The 22,082-nt window shown below is 32.9% G+C and overlaps 1 pseudogene; it reads left to right on the forward strand.

The window, feature by feature from the left end:
• Window positions 1-19,957: 19,957 nt before the first annotated feature.
• On the forward strand, window positions 19,958-20,710 carry LOC149561553 (3-hydroxyisobutyryl-CoA hydrolase 1 pseudogene; annotated as a pseudogene).
• The last annotated feature ends 1,372 nt before the right edge of the window (window positions 20,711-22,082 follow it).

Here is a 22,082-nt window from a genome sequence, read left to right on the forward strand (position 1 = left end):
TCAGTGGTTGATCCTATATACTAGGCGATTGTAGTGGCTAGCTACCTAAGCATTTTGGTGAGATGGATCATCTATCATATAAACAAACGTGGTTCATTCCTCTATTTTCCATGGAGGTTCTTCAGATCAGTAATTTCTTTCTAATAGAGTTTGTGCCTTCTTCGTGCTTCAGTGGTGCTCTTCATGATCTTCTCTTTGTTCCTATTTTTTGGTACATTCCTTTTGTTGGAGGCTTCTTCAGTCCTTCACTAGATTTTATTACCTCTTTTTGGGGGAGGGTTTTTCCCATGTGGTTTTCTCTCTTTCCCCATTTTTAGAGGTTGCATTTCTTTGTATTTGTACATGAGTATCTAACATGGCCTCATTGTCGGGACCCATTCTGCATTTCATCTTAGTTGTTGTAAGCTTAAGTGCATTCCCCTAAGTTGCACTTAAGGGGGGGTGTTAGAGTAAATAATTATTTATTAATTATTTATTCTTTTACTTAAGTTTACTTAGGTTAATGAATTTATTTAATATTTGTAGTTGATGATTTTTTGACAACATGGAAGTTTGTTCCTATCTAAGTCATACTTATCCTCTCACCTTGATCGAGGATATCCCACCTTTTGTGGACGTATTCTTAGTTGTCATACTTATCTCCTAGCACCTTCTAGCTTGTTCTAGAAGGCTCCTTGAGGCCTTTATATTTGGGATCTCTCATTGCATTTCTCAACTCATTTTCAAGGCATATTGTATAGCAATACATTTTTCTTTGTTTGCAATATCTTCTCGCTCATTCCATTTAGTTTTTCCAAGCTCCACCTCTTCCTTCTTTGGTTTCCCTTCGACAGGTTATTTGCATACAGGTGATCTTGGCAAGCTGTGAAGTTGGCTTTCATCAACTTCTACAGCTATGGCTGAGAGTTTTCTTGTTGGAAATAGCTTGAACTTTCCTCTTATCAATCCTAATATTTCAATACCTTGACAACATTCTCATTCACCTCTTATATATGGACATAGATACAAACTTTCATTTTATTTAAAGCAACATTGTACAAAATTTTTGTGTGTGTTGTTCTAAACTTACCATATTGTATAGACACTTGGAATGCAAGTGCAAAATCTAATCGACATAATTGCACACACTAGGAGCTAACAAATATCACTAATAGAGATAATCCACCATACAGAGATCACATATCTATCACCAACATGATGTCATTCATATTTTTGAACAAAGGTTAGGGTTTTTATGTGCTATATATACCAATATATAAATACACAAAAAAAATGATAAATGTCTAGCAGCATCCCCAATGAACATCTACAATATATGCTCCAAGAATAGGAGTGAGCAAAATTGCTCCAGCCCAATTGGTTACATTGCTTGAGGAATTCATTGTACCGTCATGTAGTTTACTTGTCAAATAAATCATTAAATTTGAGGCAATCCCATAGAAATTCATTCTTTCGACTACTTCATACACTGCAACAAAATTTCATAAATCAATGAGTTTGACTTAAAATTAAAGTACACATGAATTCTAATAGCAATATCATAATTTGACACAATTCAAAGAATATTGTCTACTTATCATGAATCTATCAATTAAAACTCTAAAAAATAGCTTACAATTAACTAAACTTTCTAATGCAAAATTGTAGATGTGAATGACATCACACTATTGATTTGATAAACTTGTGAATGCCACTCTGAATCAAGAATGCACATGCAATTGTGTTCTATATGCATGGATAGTAGGTGGAGCTGAAAATCCCACCAAGTTTACATTTATTTAATAGGTCTATTAAGTTTTTAACATTATAGACCACCATGAACATTAGAACTCTAGTTGCTATGGATGAGAGAATGTCCTCAGCAAGCCAGCACATAAAAAGTCTTGATTTTCTTGCATGTTGAGGGCATTACCCTTGCCTATAAGAGTCAAAGTTACAATCTTCATGATGGTATATAACTTAAAATATATAATTAAATACCTCTAAAAAATGCAAGGGTTTTTTCAACTCCACTAGATGTCATATGCATATGAATTGAGATTGCATATTGAACAATGGCCTCCTCCTATATTGCCTGAAACCAAGAGATTCACACAGTTGGTTATGATGCAATCATAGGTTGATGTTGAGCTTCACTTGGCTTTGAGAACAGTGTAATATTCTCTACTAATCAAGTCCAACCACATGAAGGTGGAAGCTCATTTGTCTCCCGCCCCCCCAAATAGTTAAATTCCCTGTTAACATCTAAAATTCATTCATTCTAGTAATAAAATATAACATTCATGAATTATCATATGATAACATTCATTAACACATAAGTTTCATTAGAACATTCACATTAACATTAAAACATAGCATTCATTAGAGCATTCAATAGAACATAAATAAAACTTCTAGACATAAATATCAAACATTATCAAATAAGTTACATAAATTCACATGAATCATTTCTTTTTTGTTTTTTATCCTTCCCTATATTGTTGCAGATGCATCTCCATGTCGTCATTGATATTTCTTCTCACCCATGGATGTGATCACATTGTCCTTTGCAAAGGTGGGTCCTCTACAATAACAAATAAAAGGGTTAAATTTTAAAAAATTGAGACTTTAAATATTTGAAAGAACATTGTACCACTCTTTACTTTGTCCAACCAAATCATCTTGCTCTTTGGCTTGGATCTCAACACACTTATCAGGAACAACCTTTGCATCCCATGCAACTGCAATACAAGATGTTTTCTTAATCCCAACACATATTATAGTTAATTTTTTATTACCACACCAAACTCAATTTAAAATTTTTACTTGTGTTAATAATTCAAAAAAAAAAATGTATATAGCTTCAATACTATGATCCACATTCAAATTGACGCCTCCATGGTGCTCGACTGGTGTATCACGATTAGCAGGTTGCAATCCAATGTAAATAATTAGTGCATTTATCAACAATATATACATATAAATACAAGAAAAATAATGATAAATTTTAGTCATTCATTTTAATACATATAACTATATTCACTTTAAATTTTTAAACAAATATATAATCATTGTTTCCTTACTTAAAACAAATATAACAACTTATATTTTTGGAACTTAACATCAAATATAGTAATTGTTGCAGTATTCAATTTGAAATAAAAATCAATTGACTTATTTACCTCATTGATAGATCTAGCAAAAGACTCTCGTGCACTCATTGCTTGGATTCATTTAGCCACAGTTGTATAGCCTCATCTATAGGCTAATTTCTTGTCCTCTTTAGAAGTTGTTTTTTAAAACTCCATGGCCTACATTTTTTCTTGGTATAATGATTTTTTTTTTGTAATCAATTACATCAAGACCAAATTGTTTACAATTTATAAGTATTTTCCTATAATTTTTCATTTACTCATACTTACAATTCACGTAGCAAGTTTTGAATATCCACCTGAGCCAAGCTTGTGTTGCATGTGCTTCTATTGTCTTTCTTCAGTTGCCTTTGATGTGTCAGGCAACCTATGTGAAGTTTTAAATATGTTAGATCATATAAGTATTAAGAGTAATTATTACATAATTTCATTCTTAATATTAATACATACCTTCTTTCCTTGGGTGGTACCATTTCTCCACCATCTCTTTCTTTTTTTTATAGTGGCATTCTTTTTAAGATTCTCCCACTCAATAATAGGAATATAGGGGGGTCACTCATAACAAGGGTTTTTTTTCAATTGAGTCATGTAGTTGTACCTAATATACTTCAAATCTTAGCCCACTTTCTCAAGGAGCCTAAGTCTTTGAAAGACGTCGGGTCCAAAAAGTGTTGTCATGGCATCAATGAGTTTATTTATTAACTCTTTAGTTTGCAAATTCCACCTTTTAAGAAAAGAAGAAAACTATTAGATTCATAAATGAATTGAAGCTACATTTTAATTTACTTGAAGAAATTAATCAAAGTAAACATGATCTAGTAATGAAATCAAAATATGATATCCTGTGTGTATGGTCATCCCAAATAACACAAACATTCATCATTAAGTTTTTCATAAAATAGATTATTCCCTACAAAATAATAATGGGATTATTAGTTATTCCAAGGGATTGCACGGGAGGTTAGTGCATTTGATTATGAGTATAAGATTGTATAGTAAAAGAAAGGATCAATCTTCAAAGTACCTAGAAGGTGGGTTGCTCTCAGGGGAAGACCATCTTCATTGCTCATGAGAAATTGATCATAATTCTTTAGTGTTCTCGTACATCTAACACAGGTACACCTAGAAATGTCCTCATCACCTCCTACATAAAATGAACCCAATGTTACAAAAATACCCCCTAAGAAATAATAGTTCAAGTAAAATAAACACATAAAAAATGAGAGAGAAAAAGAGAAATCTACTTACCAATAGGCGCTACCACCACATTTGTGTTCATCTTATGTGCTATCAAATTTGCAGTTGGCATTACCTCTTCACCTATGTTCCTTGTAGTAGGAACCATAGTGAACATAGGATCAATGGTAGGAATTAAAAAACAAGATTGTTAGAACTGTTGAAAAATATATTGTTCAAGAAAAACACAAGTGTAGGATAGAACATGCGATGTACTTGAACCACCTGAACTATCATCCTCTAGGTCATCTCCCTTGTACCTCCTCAACATCCTCTGTAAAAATAACACATATGTATTTTATTTAATGACATAAATAAAAGAGTATACTATAAAAATTGTTATTGAACTTTTTTAATAATTAAAAACTAAATTAATACTTACTCCGTATGTCTTAATTAGGTGCATCAACTCATCCTCCATCTATTGTATTTCAAGAGTCTGAGGTCGTGTTGATTCCAATTGCTTTAACCTTCTTACTGAATTACGAAGCACCTTTTGCACTACACCCATAGGATCAACAGCTGATGCAAAATAAATAATGAATTCATCCTTCTCATCATGTGGCTCGTCATGGACTACTTTTTCTTTTCCCTTTTCCTGATCAACACTTGTTTGCGAGAATAATATTATTAACACTATATTTAAAATCAATCCAAATAGTAGTGAAGAATAAAACATAATAAAAAATATGCAGTAACATATTTCTTGTATCTAATTTGTACAACAACAATGATTTTACCTATCAGGAAGAACTCCCACGAGAACCATCATCACCATGTGTATCCTATGGTTTTTGATCCATATTATAGCCCTTTATTTCAAAAAAAATCATTGAGACATGTTAAAACACATGTGTTATTATTCTAAGTTAGCAAAAAAAATATAAAAATTTAATGGTGTGGTTTGATCCATTGATTGGAGTTAATTTTAAATGTGCATAGCATGTACCACCTCACCCATGATAGTGACTTTGTTTGTATCTATGTGATTCAAATTGTAATCAATAAGAAGATCTTCACCTCCACATATTGATTTTATCACACATAAAAATACGTGATTTCCCTCACACACCTCGAATATGCAATTGGGTTGCTTCTTAGTTGATGCAAGTCGTGTACTATTTATAAAACCTACAATATTCCTTAATGCTTTTGGCCTTCTGTCAATGTATATAGCTATTTTTTGCTTTGTTCACTAACTTTTTGTTGTATATAATTTTCTTCAAGTGCATACCTACACATACTTTTTTTTTTAATCTTATAATCTACATCCAACTACTATAATCATAGCAAGGTTCACCATACTCCATCAATTCAACAACCTTTTTGTAAGAGGCCTTTATGCCATCCATGGAAAATAGGACCAAACTATGTAATGAGGATGGTTTTGTGTGCTATATCCTCTCTCCAACATAAAAATTAGTATTTATTGGAGGAAGTTCATTCTGGACCCATTATTTCTATAGATGTTTGTACCTAAAGGGAACATGGGAGTGGCCTTCACTCTCATCATCATAAGAACATGACCTCCCTTAAGCAAGGGAAAATTTCATGCACTTATTGAATTTCTTTCTAATACTTTGACCCCAAGTTGATCTCCTTGATTTAGACACACTAAATGTCTCACTTTCTTCTTTCATCCCTACATTTTCCTCGCTTGAGGAAGACAAATCTAACAAATACCTATTCATTGGTACTTGCACTCCATAAAATAAGAGAGATAGGTGGAAAGGAGAGAGATACCTTATCAATGGTAAAAGATATCAATCTCTATGGGGTGTATTGACTTATACCTAATGATCCATGAGACTGTGTGGGATGCTCGTGAAAGGGCTTTGAGTTTCTACATATGTAAATCAATTATCTTATGTTAGCTAAAAAAATCATTACACATATACAAGTGAAAGGTGCATGACAAGTTAATGAAATTAATGATTGATCTATCAAGAACTCAATATTGAGTAGCAGAAGCATTGATCACATAACTGTATATTCATTCTTTTCATTGATAATCAAACTCCCCTTAAATGTTAGCTAATCAACTCCCCCCCATTGATATTATTCTTCATCCATCTCATCATCAGGATCATCTTCATCATCGACATCATCACCACCACTACCATGGTTGTGGCTATCACCCTCCTCATAATCATCATCACCCTCCTCCTCATCATCATCATCATTGTGATTAGTAGAAGCATCATTTTCAGATCAAGAGCATCATTGAATAACTCTCAATCATGATAAAATTCTTCCTATTCCTTAGTATTTTCTTCTTCCATTGCATTATACTTTATCAACCTTCCTCTTGGATCAAGTCTAACAACAAATGATCAACAAGGTTTATGTGGAACCTCTAAGTAAAATACCTACTCACATTGGCTTGGAAGAACATAGGACCCATCCCCAACTAGCTCAAATAACCTTGTATCAATAATTGGAAATCCATTCTCATGCTCAATAACAGTTCTATCAAGATCATTTTGATTGAGTTGTATTCTATACCATTTGACAATGAAGAGATCTAATTTGAAGGAATTAAAATCTTAGTTAGGTATATCAACCAAAATGCCATACTATCAATTTTGATATTCTCAAGGATGTAAGTCATTTCTAGATGACATATTGGTCACCTAGCACTTATCCAAGAATCACAAGTTCTCTTTGTGTCATCAAAATATTTGATGTAAAATTTATAACCATTGGATAACATAGCCTTGTGATGTTTCACCTACAATAATTTCAAACATGTATAAATTATTGCATCACGAATTCGAAAGCATACAGTTGATTAACAAACTTATAAGTACCTGGAGATCACTTAAACCTAATGCTAAATCTATTTCCTTTTATGTAACATTAGGATCTCCATTAAAATGAGCTTGTTTAACCAATGAAGGCATAGATTCCCATTTTAATCTATGACTAGAATGTTGACATTCATCCAATCTTGATTGTTTGCAATAAACAAATGTATTGTATCCCACTCTTTAGTAGCTGTACAAAAGTAAATAGATGAATTAAAATAGATTTATTTTCAAGATTAAGAATTAGTTAACTACAATAACATCTCATAATTTATTACCTTTCACTTTCCTAAATCTACCATTCCCCACCAAGTACTTCCCTCTAGATTTTTTAATGGAGTAAAGATCCCAAATGCAATCTATATGGGTCTTTGTTGTAAGATTGGGAAGATATTGAATAAAGTACACCATCATCTAGTATACCATATATCCCTCAATCATAAAACCCTTAGGGCACGCTCTTTGTTGAACCAAACTCTTCAAAAAATTTAAGTATCTCTCAACCATCCATATTGACCTATTTTGTATAGGTCCACACAATTCAATCTCCTCAACTTGGTGTATGAGGTAGTGTTCTTGTGCATTGAAAAATGTTGAAGGTTAACACTTTTTCATTTCACACATTAGTAGACAAATTCTTTTCTTCCAATATTTTATATCTTCTTTATGGATTTCTTTAGATGGCAACCACCTACAAGGGATTCAAGGCACAAAAATATATAAATATGAGACATTACAATATATTACTTGTTTGATATATTGAACTAATATCACTTCTTACCTCATGTATTTTTCAAGATCATATATCACTTGTTTGATAGTATTGTCGAAGTTGTTTGGGAGCGATAGGGGTAGCACATACTACAACAATTGTCAACTAATCATTTCATTCTTTTCTAATGTAATACAATGAAAATTGAATGGAGTTTCACAAATATATTGTAAATACAAAAGATCATAATTTACCTTGATGAAGGTATTCCAATCATGCATTTTCATCCCTAGCCCACATTCACTTTTCTTTGATATGAGATTGCTTATATTCGCAGCAAATTCTGTAGGAAATCAAATTTTTTGTATGACTTATTTTATGGTATTACTTTATTGCTTCATTAATAACCAAGGAAGGGCACTTGCATTAATCTGGTATCCATTGCTATTTGATTCAATGATATTTTTCATTGCATGATTGGAATCATGAATGTCACTACAAATTTTAGCAAGTTTTTCTTTCTCATGCCTTCCATCCAATATTTTTCACAATGTCTTTGTTACATTCTTTCCAATATGCATAGTATCAAACAAATGCATAATTTGTAGTTGATCATAGTAGAGAAGCCTACTAAATTCTCTAAGATAACATTATATTCCCTTTGGAAGGTGGTTAGTAATACCTTCATGACCTTCATGATCATCAATTACATAATTAACCAACAAAACACAATCAAAATATATAATTTCCAAACATAAACCATTAGGTGGAGCAATACTACCTTGAATTATATTATATTCCAACTGCCATAGGTGAGGTGTCATTCTTCATGGCTTTGATGTAGTCTCTTCTTTCCCATTGAAAATATATTTTTTGGCACTTTGATGCTTATGATTTTTGTGGAGGAAGTGCATATTCTCATCAAATGCCTACTTTCTTAAACTTTTGGAATGATGAGATTGTTGACATTAAGGTCAATTTTTCTATTAGTGACTCAACAATTAGTCAATTGGTTACATTACTACCAAGCTCTATATTTTCTACCAAGCTTATCATTCATCCAACAGTGTTAACCAAGTGTTTCAGTTGCTACTGAACTAAGTAGTCAAATTGCAGTTCATGTCAAGCTTCACAATGTCTACCAAGTATCTAAGATAGTTTACCATATCGCCTAACCATAGTAGAGTCTACCAAGATATTTTGTAGAAGTGATGAAGATCTTAGTGTTACCTAAGCTCTATAGTGTTAACCAAGTTCTATAGTGTCTATCAAGCTCGCAATGTTAACAAAGTGAATCTAGTGTTGATCGAGTCATGCAGTGTAAACTGAGTGATTTAGTATCTATCAAGTTTCTCATTGTTCATCGAGTCACATAGTGCTAACTGAGTTCGTGCTACTCAATGTGATCAATATGGACCGAGCTTCAACTTCAACTGAGTGCTAAAGTTTATTGAGTGTTGATAGTGTTTGTTGAGTGTCAAAACATCACCAAGTTGACTTCAGAACTCAAGTTATAGTAGTTGGGCCAACTTTGAGAACTATGATAAATTTGGTATTGTAGCTGACTCCAGTAGATAATTATTTGGATTGATATATATGTAACTCATTGTATCATATCCAAGTATGAAAATGAGAAGTAATATGAAGTGTATGAGTGCGAATTGAAGAAGGCTACAAGCAATAAAAGAGATAATAGAGATTTATCTATCATAGCAAGGTGATCATTGCAATTCAAGGAATCTCATTCAGCAAATCAAAGTTGTAGATTAGATATCAGCCACTAATTCATTCTATTGAGTGCATAGTTAAATCCTTTAACTGGGTGGACTTAACAATCTTTTTCTAAGTCTCCTAATAGAGTGCATATTTCACTATATGTTTGTAAATCCTTTAACAAGGTAGACATAACAATACTTATTTCTTGTAATAGGGTAGATCATCTAAAGTGATCAATTTCAAGCCTTAATAGGTTAACTTTATACTATAGTACTAAAGCTTGTGGGTATCATCCCCACCCCAATTTTACTTTCTATTTGGAAGGTTTCTAGGTCACCATATCTTGTCTCAAAGTGTTATGGATGTTTTATTAATTTCATTCTTTCATGTATACAATTAGATCATAATAATATATGAAGGATTAATTGGTGAAGTGAGTTAAGGTTTTATTGGTTCACGATTCGCCCCTCCCCTCTCAATAACCTAGCCTACCTTATATTTCCAATAGAGATTTCATCTTTGGACCACACATTGGACATTCAAATTTTCCCTTTGTTTGAAGACCTACATGATAACGATACAATTGGATCAAATATGTTCATTTTTGGAATTAGTATTATCGCATACAACTAGATTTCAGCATAACATACCACAAAAATGTGTCAACCATGGGGCATCATGAATTGTCCACACAAGCATTTCATGGAGTTAAAAAACAAAATGTCCAATTGGTCTAGAGATATCATACATAATGAAACCATTCCATAACACTATCAACTCGTCAATAAGAGGTGCAATACATACATTCATATCTTTCACTTGGTATTTACCTACTTGAATGAACAACATCAGATAATTATTGTGATCATTTCACTCCAAGACTTATAATTACATGTAGATAACAATAAAACAATAAAATACCTAAAACAATCATTTCCAACATAATGTTCTTCCTTTTTATTGGCATCCATGGAGGAATGTTATTGTTGATAACAAAAATAGGCCACGCTGAGTAAACATATCTAATCTCTCCAAATGGATCGACACCATTAGTTGCCAAAGAAAGCTTGAGATTTTGAGGTTCCTCTTTAAAGTGTGTCCACTTTTTCTCTATGTCTATAAATGCTTAACCATCCATAGGCATTCCAATAATATCATCTTTATTTCTATTGCATGCATGGTAATCCATAAATTGTGCCAAGCTACTACACCTAAATAATCATTTAAGACATGGAACAATGGGGATGTAAAGAAGAAACTTATGAGGCACCTTTTATGTCACTTGATAATCTCGATATATTCTTGTATGTCATTCAAGCCATTTTGTTTCATTTTCATGTTCTTTATGATAAATAACATGATCTTTAGGACAAGCATCTATTTAAGGATACTCCATTCCCATATGTTTCATAGTGGCACATAATTCTTGGTACGAGCGAGGGAGAACATTTTATGGTGGTAACAAATAGTCACTTACCAATCTATAGCAAAAATTATAATTTGTTAGTATAAAAAATCTTAATGGTAAATATTTTACCTTTTATAGACTATAATGACATTATGACAAACCTTATCATACATGATATTTTTATGTTGGATAAACCATTCATAACCTTCAAATTCACCAACAACAATACAATATAGAGAAGAGTTGATTGGGATCCTTCATAAAGGGTCATGTTTTCCTTATCAAGTAGAGGTATTTCATAGATGACCTCAATGGAATCCTCATCATAATTGTCATCATCATTAGCAGTAGCAAAACTAGTACCAAATGTGTTATGGATCAATGCATTTGTACCATCATCTTCAACTGTGTTTTTTGGTGCATGATCTTCATCATCCATGGGACAATGATCTTCTCCTTAAATACTCACACCTCCATGTTCCTCCAAGATGTGGTGGTCCATATCATGTACTACCCTGGTGAGATTGACCTATTTAAAAATGATGATAATCAAACCCCCATTATGTGGTTCATATGTATATTAATTGCAAAAATAATATAACAAACAACTTACTAATGGATGATAATCAAAACCCCCTTCATTGTCACCATTCTCCCTACAATATCTTTTAGTTGTTTTGATTTTGATTCTTCTTGTTTTTAAGTTGTTACAACTCTTGCAAGGACAATAACATTTTTCATCGCCTTCTCTTTGAATGTTAGACAACAATCTAGCGATTATCTCCCTATTTTGATCAAATTCCCTTGCATTATCTAACATGATCCTTTTTCATGGGAACAACTTATTCTTATACCCTTATTGAGTTCATTATTTAAAAGAAAATTTTGGTCACCTCACTCAAATTCACCATTATTCCTTTTCAATATCACACATTTGCATTTCATCCCTATTCATCACATTTTTTACACAATGATCAACCCATCTGACCCTATAAATATGCTCTATTTATATCTCCATCTAGCACATCAACACAACTCCCATTTCATATTGATTATTTATTTGGACTATCTTCCTCCCATTCATAAGTTTTGATAGTGGTAGAGAACTAATTATCTTAGTTTTTTGTCAAAAGCAATAGACATTATTGTCTAGCTTAGGGACATAATGAGAAGATATGGGTGCAATGAAGGAAAAGGCATAATTTGTGTTTCATTTATGCCTCTTCATTTTGATTTTTCTCAAGGGAAGCATATCAATGCTAATAGAAAAAAACAATGCATTTTCTAAGAGTTTACAATTGTTCAAAAAAAAAATTATTTACAAGAAAATGCACCTAAAGAAGTTTTATCTCAGAAGCAAGAACATGGTGTTGATTTCCCTCACTAGGTTTGACATAGACACCATGAAAATGATCTCATATTTTACTAGCCTACCATATTAAAATATTGGGCATCCTACACAACTTTTGTACACTTTGCATCTTCAATTGTTTTATTAAAACATTCATGAAAAGGGAAAAAGGCATGTATCATTTCCCTCATTAGGTCTGATGTTGACACCATGACAATTGGTATCAGAGTCATCTACTTAAGAGGACTAGTTTGAAGGTACTATAAGCAATAAGATCAAGATGTCAAAAGGAGAGGCACCCAAGCTCAATAGAGATAATTGTCCTGCATGGAAAAGTCGAATGAAGCTACACCTAGGAGGACTTGGAGATCATGCACAATCTACCATTTTATTGAGCATGTTGATCCTGTTGGATTCTTAATTGTTGAATATTTGAAAAAGAAGAAAGAACACAACCAGGAAATGTTGGAGATTGTCTTTGCCATAAGCTATGCCAAGTTTGATGATATCAAGGGTTGTGATAGTGCAAAGAAAATGTGGGATGCTCTACACACTATCTATGGAGGTGACAAAAATGTTCTAAGAGCCAAAGCTGAAAGTCTTAGAGGTAAGTTTGATGATATGAGAATGCAAGAAAGTGAGAATGTTGCTCAATATTATTTTAGGATAAAAGATGTTGTTAATGCACTAAGAGGAGCTACTGGTAAAATAGATGATGATACTATACTAAGCAAGGTTTTGAGAAAAAATTTTCCCATCTATGCTATTAGATTTTCTACAATACAAGAATTAACATGTATACTAGGGAATGATTTGACTCTTGAAGGTCTGGTAGGTAGGCTCACTACTTTTGAGCTATCTAATTTTGATAATTACAAACCTGAAAATATGCTTTCAAAGATAAGTTGTCATTGAAGGAACCTAATGAGAAGAAGAAGAGAAAAAAAATTTAAATATGTGTCTAGTGACAGTGATACAGATGAGGAAGATGTAGATCAAATTGAAGCAATACTAGTAAGAAGATTTCATAGAGGTAAAGACAATTTTATAGGTAACTTACCTATCATGTGTTTAAATTGCAATGAGGTTGGTCATATTGCTACTAGATGTCCAAAGAAGAAGAATTATAGAGGTGATGACAAGTAAAAAAGTAGAAGAGATGAAGACAGCAAAGACTACAAAGACAAAGGCAATAATTCTTGCTACGAAAAGAGGAAACAAAAGATGGATATGACGATCATGATGATGAAGTGGTGTAAGTTGCAATGAAGGATGAATCTAATGAAGATGAGGCAATTGCACTAGTGTCTTGTGTGAACAAGAATAATAAATGGATCATTGACAATGGGTGTTCACATCACATGACTAGAGATAAAAGTAAGTTCATTACCTTGAATTATAATGATGGAAATAGTGTAAGGTTTGGTAATGATGCACCATGTCTGATAAAAGGAAAAGGTTCTATCAAGCTCACAGAAAAGATTTTATGTGATAATGCTTACTATGTTGAAGGACTTAACTATAACTTGTTGAGTGTGTTAAAATTGAATAATATGGGTTGTAAGGTTGAGTTTAAGAACAAAATTGCTAAGATGGAAAAGTGATTGGAAAAGATGATCAAACTAAAGGTAATCTATTCTACCTTGATACAGAGGATGCTACTTGTTTAGTTGTAGAATTTGATGATGTATGGCTATGGCACAAGAGGTTATGTCATGTTAATCTTGATAACTTGGTTAATATTAGTAACATGAAAAGAGTAAGAAGTTTTCCTAAGTTGAAGAAGTCTGACAATATAATTTGCAAACAATGTCGTTTAGGCAAAATGACAAAGTCAAGTTTTAAGAGTAAGACTCGTACCTCTAAAGGAACATTAGACATTGTTAATACTAACTTGTGTGGACCAATTGAAGTGCAAAGCTACAAAGGAGATAAGTACATTATGTTTCTTTTTGATGATTATTCTAGAATGATGATTGTTATGTTTCTGAAATAGAAATTTGATACTTTCCAAATGTTTAAGTGGTACTTAGCAAGAGTTAAGAAGGAAATAGGTAAAAGTTTGAAATGTTTGAGATCTAATAAATGAGGAGGATTTACATTAAATTAGTTTAAGATGTTTTGTAATTACAAAGGAATCAGAAGATAGAAATCTACACCTAGAACCCCTCCACAAAATGGAATTGCTGAATGGAGGAATAGATCTATAATGGACTATGCTAGGACACTCATGATGGAGAAAAATGTTGCTTTTAAATACTAGAGAGAAGCTATGAGTATAGTTGTCCATACCTTGAACCATGTACAAGTCAAGAAAGGTACTCATTCAACACTTTTTGAATTATGGTATGCATACTCACCCAATGTAAAATATTTCAATTTATTTGGAAGCAAGTGTTATATTCTCAAAGATTTTAGGAATGGTAAACTAGATGCAAAAAGTGAAGAAGGTATATTTCTTGGTTATTCCACAAAAAGTAAGCTTATGAATTTTTAAATACTAACACTAACAAAGTTGTGGAAAGTGCAAATGTGAAATTTGATGAATATATAGAAGTATATGAGGCTGAACCTATGAAGGAACTAGAGGAATACAAATCATTTGTATACTTTTATAAAGGTATATTTTCTGAAGAAGATGTTGTAATTAAAACAACAAGTTTCAATGATTGTCGAGTCACATACCATGAATGTTGAGTTACATTCAGGAACCAAGCTACATTCATGTGTCAAGTTACAAAATGAAGTTGAGGCACATTCTGATTCTAAGATTAATGTACATGAAAGAGATTCTTAACTACTTGAGAGAGATGCACATAGTGATGCAAAAGTTGAGAGACCAAATGTAGAAGCCAAAGCTGAACCAACATTGTCCAAGTATGTCAAGAGACATCATCTTGCTGCACAAATCATTAGAGATAAAGTTGTTAGACCAATGATAAGGAACACGTTGAGAAATGATACATATTTTTTGAGCATGCTAGAACCCAAAATATTGAAAGACTCCTTAGAAGATGTGGATTGGAGAAAAGCTAGGGAAGAAGAGATTGAACAAATTGAGAAAAATAAAACATGGACTCTAGTTCCTAGACTAGAATACAAAAATGTGATTGGTACCAAGTGGGTATACAGAAACAAGTTAGATGAAAATGGTGAAGTCACAAGGAACAAGGAAAGATTAGTTTGTAAATGATATGCACAGGAAGAAGGGATTGACTATGGAGAAATATTTGCCCCTGTTGCAAGATTGAAAGGAGTAAGAACTCTGCTTGCTTACTCTACATACAAAGATTTCAAATTTTATCAAATAGATGTTAAGTCTACATTTCTGAATGGTATATTGGAGAAAAAGGTTTATATAGAACAACTAAAAGGATTTATTAATGCTAACAACAAAAACATGGTATGTAGATGACACAGCTTTATATGGTCTGAAGCAAGCACCAAGAGCATGGTATGAGAGACTTCATAATTATCTTGTGAAGATTGGATTTGAGAGGACTAATGATAACAAAAATCTTGTCTCTCCTCTCATTGAAATCATAAGACCCAAGATCTACAATAGAATATATAATATATGCAACTCTTCATGGGTATGGAGAAAAAAATTAGTCAAGGTTTATGTTTTATACGAACTTTGTTTTGGTAAATCTAGATAAATTAATTCCTTCAATTGGGTGTTTTTTAATGCTTCAATTGGTTTTCTTGGGTTTGAATCCAAAACATGTATATTGTAGCCTAAGGTGGTGGAGCTAACAAGAACTTGAGAAGATTGGTGATCATGTTGATCATATTTTGATGTTCATACATGTGAACTCAAGCACACATAAAGGTTTCAATACTACAAATAAAATCAAGAACATTGGAAATGGTGCTGGAAAATCAATAGATGGTTGTCAATATTCAATCTTTCTAGAGACCTCATAGATAAGTGATTGGAACTTTTTTTGTTGGCATCTTTCTTATCTTATGTTTATGAATTGAGTTACAACTTTCGCTACCAATTCAAGCATGGGATATAGGCTTGAGTGTGTGGGTATGACAAATTTACCTTGGTTCTAAGTGCAACTACATCATATTCACATGCACATATATTTTCTCAAACATCAAAACATAGAATATAAAATATAACTAGATGATATAGCTATAAGAAGAGTGATACTCATAAATCCACAATTGCTAATAAATAAAAAATTTAGACTACTTATACATAATAATTTGCAAAAATAGTAATATTCAAGTTTGAAAATGTCATTATAAAATGAAAACACAAATTAAAAGCCTTACTAAATATTCAACTCCAGGCATGGTTTCTATAGGACTTTTGTATACATTTCAATAGGTTTGAACTGCTAACTGTTATACAATTTGGGTTTTCTATTTGGAATTATAAGTAGTGAAAAGAAGGATGTGGTTGAATTATAAAATTTAACTCCCAAATGTAAACCAAGATAGAGCATTTTCAATAGTGGTCTTTGGGTGATGATGTTGCATGAGTATGAGACTTGACATTTGTACTCAGTGTCACAAAGATAAGTGCTAGAACCTTATAGGTATGTTGTTGTAAAAATGTAAGGTGTGAAAGGCATATGCCAACATCCTAAAAGGATGTGAGCCAATCTTGTGTTGTTGAAGCAAGAATAAATTAGAGGCTAAAATCAAAAGAATTTATAAATATCACGACCATTCTTTCATGAACAATGTGTTTTCCCTAGAAGACTACCTGATCGAAGGACATAAATCATGATTGTTCCATGAGACATGTTCCTCTAGGTATGACCAAATTTGGTGGGGGTTTTTTCTACATCAAGTTTGCACTGAACCCATCCATGCATCCAACTCTAGGGGTTGATTCTAGTATCTTGTTTTAACTCAACTTTTCCCTATACTTGGAAGTTATATGTAAGTCTTATAGGTTTGTATTTTTAATGCTTCTCTTAAAAACTAGCTAACAATCCTATTCTAAGCATCCATATTTACATGTTACTCAAAAATCAGCCTTCTAGATTTTTTTTTCTAAGTTGTGCTTTGCATCTACTTATAGATTTTTATTTATTACATTTGGCTTGAAATTCAAACTTACACAAAACTAGTTTCAAGGTGTTGATTATAGACTTACAAAAAAAGTAATTTCCAACATCCCCCAACCTCAAGTAGAACCCATTGTAGATAGCTTAATGTAAGCAACCAAAAATCTGAACATGACATCCTCTGACATATAAGTTATGCAAGTGTAGGTCCCATTGGGACAAAATTATTTAAACCTAGTAGATAGATTTTCTACTGGATCATCTATTAGACAATGAGACATTGTACATGGAAGATGACCACAATGAGCCTCGAGGATACATTCACCCTGAAATAATTTTGACAAATCCACTGAACTACATAGCTCCCTAATTAATATGGTGAATGAAATAAAACATAAAGAAACCCAAAGCAACATATTATATTCACAGATATGGTCAAACTCCATATTTTCTTTAGGCACGAATTTAACCACAACCAACACAATTTTGTTTATGGCATTGTCTAATCCTATCGGCCAAAAATATGATAGAGTATACAACTACCAAGGGGACATCAAGAGGCACTCCAAATAGATCTACTTTAAGAATATCTCCCTCAATCAATATAGCCCTCAAAAATAAACATGCCTCAATTATTCCAAGTAGAGGCTTGACTTGGAAGCCCTTTTTCTTTAAATGATGAACTAATCCAAAAAAAAAAAAACAAACACATAATTACCAAATACTATAAAAATATAAACTATATGCTTCAAACTCAGATGTAAATGCTTCGAATCAACAAGCAACCCCAACCAAAACATTTAGGAGGTCCTCTTTTGGATTTACCCTAACCTCCATCACCCTTGAGGGATGCAAATGATTGAACCTTACCACAACCTTGCCTTAGAAATAGGATTTTAAGAATAGTTCAACATCACACACTAGTGCCTTACATATCTTAAATGAACATAGTTATATCACCCCAAACACTACATTTGATGGAAGCTAAGATCATGCAACTCATCTTAAAGCCTTGGAAATATTTATAAAGATTGGATCTTAGAAAATAAATGGTCAACAACATGACCATCTATCAAAATCTTATTGGAGACACCCTAGAATGGTATAGTAAACTAAAACCAGCAACATTCTCAAATTCCAATCAACATCAGGTTTATGAAATCTACACCCAATAGTTTATCATTCTGTGGTCCTTTTTTTATGTTAATCAGTACTAAATTTAACCTCTATTGTTGTTTTTCCACCTTGCATTCATCCTTGATATGTATGTTACTATGTAATGCCTATGGATATCTATGAGAGTACCACTTATATCTTTATCAAACACTGCAAATGTACTCTGGTGCTTGGATAAAGTTTATTAAGTGTATCCTTTTTGGTTCATTAGAGTGTTGCTATTAACATAGAAACTTTAATCAATTGAATAAATCCATGTTTGGAATGTTAGAAATGAAATCCAAATTTGAAAATGTGGAGGTCTCGTATATCCAAATTACATTACCTATGCTAAGATCTCTAGTTGTTGTCATGTCGAGAGTATTAAATAGAAGAGCATTTGTAAAGTCACAATTAGACTCTTCATTTGTGGCATTACTCATTATTTGGTCCTCATCTAGATTTTTTGGGTGTTAGGAATCATTTTCAAGCTATAAAAATTTGGTTGGAATTTATTTTCCATATGAACACAAAGATCTAAATATATTATTTGTGCTCTTCTTACTTTGATTCTACCATTAAAGATCATCCAATAATGACATCAGTTGATTTAGTTGGTAGAGGACCTATTTAAATTTATTTGTTACTTATTCCTTTATTTCATGTATTATTTGAGACATCTCTCATTCCTTTGGCATTTGAGATGATGTTCTTCTTTGATGGGATGACCGCATAGACAGTATCGAGACCTCCTCAAACAAGACAACCCTAAAAGTATTTAGAGTATTTAGAGTATAGATAAGCATGGTAACCTACTGTTAGTACCCAATATGGACATGGTTTTAAAACTAGTAATTCATGGTTTTGAACCACTTTGAACCTCAGTTCAAAGTAGTTTGAAGTGGTCCAATGGTTCAGATGACCCATCCTACAAGTTCAACAAAAGCAAAGTTCAAGGTCATTGGTTTGAAATGGCATAGCAGATGTGTTCAAAGGATAATTATCAAAGGTGCAAGGTTATGGTTGGGATATTTGGTGTATTTTTTTGGTGGTTCATCCCACAGGTCTAGAACAGAAACATAGTGATCTAAAGGTCAAATTCATAAGTTCAAATCTTGTATTGCAAATTTAAAATATCAACTTTCAAATTGAGATTCAATTACTCGACATATAAATATGAGTGACATTATTAGATCCATAGGCATGAGGTTAAGGGTTCAAGGTTTGACACTACATCATGGTTCAAATTTAGCAACTTATTTCCAGTTCAAAAATGCAGATTGACTAGTTCAAGAAAGTTCAGAATTCTGTCTCAATTCATAAATCGTAGTTAGATTTTGTCAGTTCAATGGTTTCAAGAAAATGCAAATTCAGGCTATGATGGTCTGGTCTAGTTCAAAAGATCAATATTATGAGACCCCTAATCCTCACAGATGAGAAACTTTACTCAAGGACAATAATTTTGAATAGCCCTCGAAAACTAAATGCACTTTCAAGCAGTATGAATTGTTGATTGAAAGAGCTATATTTGAAGTGGGAGAATGATAAAAATGTTAATGTATTTATAATAAAGGGTATAGGAAGGGCATTCTATTTTGGTGGAGATGTTGCAAATTTTTGTCTTGTAGGCAATTCAGGTGATTACAGTCATGGGACACAATATTTCTAGAATGAACATATCATGAATTATACTCTTGCAACTTACAAAAAAACCCTCAATTTGCTTTGCTGAATGGGATTGTTATGGGAGGAGTTTCTATTGTCTCCATTCATGGCAAGTTTCAAGTCATGACAAAGAAGACTCTTTACACTATGCTAGAAACAGGACTAGGACTATACCCTAACATTGGTGCATCATATTTCTTATCAAGACTTCCAAGATTCTTAGGTGAACGTGTGGGTCTGACTGGCATGAGATTGGATGGAGCAGAATTAGTCACTTGTAGTCTTGCAACTCATTTTGTGCATTCTACGGGGTTGCATTTGTTGGAAGAAGCTTTAGCCAAAGTGGAGAAACCAAATTTGAATCTTATTAATTTTTGTGATTGATGGATTTTTAGATTAAAAATGTGTGAAAAATGGGTGCACACGGGTTGAGATAAGTGGAGATCCAAGTCTATGGCCAAAGAGAGGACATTGGTGCCATAAGACTTGGTACGTATAGCTCCCTCAAATACTTGACCCCATCCAAGTTTAACAAAGTGTATTAGGGATTACCGATAATGGACAAAGTTATCAAAAGGAGTAATCCAATCTCTTTTTCAAACCCGATAACCTCCCTATGGTGAGCTTGAGGAAATTATCTTTGCAAAGTATGATACATTATGGTCACAAATCAGGGAACAAATCAAGCAACAATAATATCACATAGGGTTGTACAGTCAGAACTCGAGAGTGAGAGCATGCGCAGTGCAACTTTCCCAAACCTAGGAGTATGCAAAATGTGAGACTGGAACTATATATAAGGAGATTGCTTTGATTCGAAATTAGAAATCAATGATATGTAATGGCCTACTGCAAGGTGGATTCCCTGCTTTGGGAACTAAATCAAATTAAGCCTGTGAAGAGAACGGACACTTTGAAGCTTCTCCAAATCTAATCAGGGCACTCTAAAGGGATACACTCTACTCTGCAAGGATTTTGAAGACTTCTACATCCGTAGACTGTATCGCCATATTTAGGAGTGTTTCAACTAGCCTATTGCAATTGCACCAGATGCTTGGACAGATGTGATTGAACGTTATTCAAATGACTACAACAAAACATTATTGTGGTCCAACTAGGATAGATGTGATTGAAAATAGATGTTTAAACCTTGTTTCCTACAACTATCTTGTATTTGCATCAACAGATGAATATTGCACTCCACAGGTGATTGAATTATTGAATAGATTTTCTCCAAGTGCATGCAGCGGCCATATTGATGGAGGCTCGATTCATATACTCTACATTATCTATTGATTAAAGAGTAAATTTTGCACTTTTCGTGACTACAGCTCATGGATGCCAAATGACTATTCACAATGATAGTTTAGTGAGAATTTGAAGATTATAAAAAGGGGGGGGGGGGGGGGGGGGGGGGGGGGGGGATGTAAATGAATTTCAATGGTCGAGTTTGCATAAATGTTATACCCTCTTCCTCTCCAAAAGATCATAGATAGGTGTAGAGCCAGGTGTGAAAAATCTTCTAAAGATTACTTGATGTTTCTTGTGTAGTGTCATTAATTGAAAGTGACCAAATATTAAGAATATGGGCAGACTATATAGGTGAATCTCATATTATGATTATATTAGAAGGCTATTAGTTATGGGAAGATTTAGGGAGAAAGGAGAGTGAAATATTAATGGTCAACCATTTCCAAGAATCAGTTAATAAAAACTAAACTGAAATCGATAGGGGAAGAAGATAAATAGGCCAATGGCAAAAGTTGTGGGGGTTCCATATTCTTCTTTCAGAGACTATAGACTAGGGGGCTACAGTAGTGTGACAAAAAAAATTGAGACTATAGGAGGGTTGATCTTTATTTGCTTTTCTA

Source organism: Cupressus sempervirens, chromosome 4, assembly GCF_028749045.1.
Source record: "Cupressus sempervirens isolate cs-2001-9-10 chromosome 4, ASM2874904v1, whole genome shotgun sequence".
Lineage (NCBI taxonomy): Eukaryota > Viridiplantae > Streptophyta > Pinopsida > Cupressales > Cupressaceae > Cupressus > Cupressus sempervirens.